General features: G+C 40.2%; 1 pseudogene; it reads right to left on the reverse strand.

The window, feature by feature from the left end:
* Window positions 1-335: 335 nt before the first annotated feature.
* On the reverse strand, window positions 336-1,285 carry LOC125079247 (olfactory receptor 52A5-like; annotated as a pseudogene).
* Window positions 1,286-1,859: the final 574 nt, after the last annotated feature.

Below are 1,859 nucleotides of genomic sequence, written 5' to 3' on the forward strand. Positions count from 1 at the left end.
CAGTGTTAAGTATTACATTCCACTACAATCTGCAAAAGGATCTCGATTTGTCTTTTCTGCCCCAAACAGGATCAGGTGCTAAGGAAGTCATGTATTCTGGCTTTTCTTATAGCCAGCATTTAGTATTTCAGTGTCTTATCTGTTCTTCTATTTCCTCAATTTCTAATAACTGCCTTCTAACATAAACTCAATATCCTGTGGGATTATTTAATACAACCATTCATTCATTCATTCATGAAGTATGACAATATTCCAAACTATTAACTGGATTTTCACATCACATAGAACAATAGATGAGCCATGAAATCTGTAAGGGGAAGTATGTCCATCAAATATCAAGCCTGGTCTTTAGAACGGAACATTTTTACTACCTTATCTCGGATGTGTTTGGTCTTCACCCCATAGACAAGGGGGTTGAGGAAAGGTGGAACCAGTAGGTAAAGGTTGGATAAGGTGATGTGTATATATGATGGAATATATGATCCAGACCTGTGCGTGAAAAAGGAAAAAAAAGCCAGGAGATAGAACTGGAAGAAGACACATAGGTGGGGAACACAGGTATTAAATGCTTTCAGACGTGCCTCTTTCTGGGGCAGGTGGAAGACAGTGATAAATATTTGTACATAGGAGAGGCTGATCAAAATGAAGTCCAGGCCACCAACAATAAAGGCTCCAAGGAGACCATAGAATTTGTTGATAGAAACATCTTCAGTGGCAAGCTTCACAAGGGCCATGTGTTCACAGTAGGTGTGGGATATTAACTTGGTTCCGTAAAATTTCAGACAACACTTTATGAGCAATAGGCATGGGATGACAGAATGGCAGGCCGCAGTGTCACTCCAACTGCAATGTGCATGACTAATTGTCGGTTGAATATGGTAGCATGTCTCAGAGGATAACAGATTGCTACATAGTGGTCCAGAGCCATAGCCAGCAAAACCCCTGATTTGATACCCTGAAATGTGTGGACGAGCCACATCTGAAAGAGGCAAACATCAAAATAGATCTCTGGCAAGTGGAACCAAAAAATTCCAAGCATCTTAGGGACAATGCTGGTGCTAAGTGCAATGTCTGTAGCTCCCAGCATAGCCAGAAAAATATACATAGGCTCATGGAGGCTGGGTTCAGTTTTGATGATGATCAAAAGCAGAGAATTTCCTGCCAAAGCAATGATGTACATAGCTCAGAATGGAATGCCTATCCAGCACTGTATAGTCTCCAGACCAGGGATCCCAATGAAGGTCAATACAGAGGGCATGAACACAGTGCCATTTGTAATAGGCATGGCAGTTCAGGGCCTTTTAGAGCAGAGGTATAGATTGCCAAACTGTGATTCTATGTATTCTAATATATCCTATTCTCATCACTGATTGACAAAAGTAGGAGAACCAACATTATCAGCTTAGTTTTGATTAATTAGAAAATCAATGGAAAGGTCCACAGTATACAATTTAGTAAAAAAACCACCCTTGTTCAGTGATATTCACCACAAGACAACTGGGTATTTGGACACCATACTTATGATAAGGATATCATGATCAGACTGCTGAGTGGTGGTGTCCTTCCTCCCCCAATTCATCTTCTCTTCCTTCCAACCTGGTCGGGGAAATCAGAGAGAAAAATGTTGGAATGATACTGTAGACAGAGAAATATGAAAATTCACTCTACTTTGAGCCTGATTTTTTTGTTTCTTTTCTCTCTCTTTTTAATTTTCCAGTCATGTCAGAAAAACTCGTTATTTCTGTAGAACATACCAACACTTCTTTGACAAAGAATCAAATGAAGTTCCTTATCTAGGATTGAGACGCCATTAATGGGGTCCTAATGATTCTCCTTACCTTGAGCAGAGTTGCTCAGCG

This window comes from Lutra lutra, chromosome 10 (genome assembly GCF_902655055.1).
Source record: "Lutra lutra chromosome 10, mLutLut1.2, whole genome shotgun sequence".
Taxonomy (NCBI): Eukaryota; Metazoa; Chordata; class Mammalia; order Carnivora; family Mustelidae; genus Lutra; species Lutra lutra.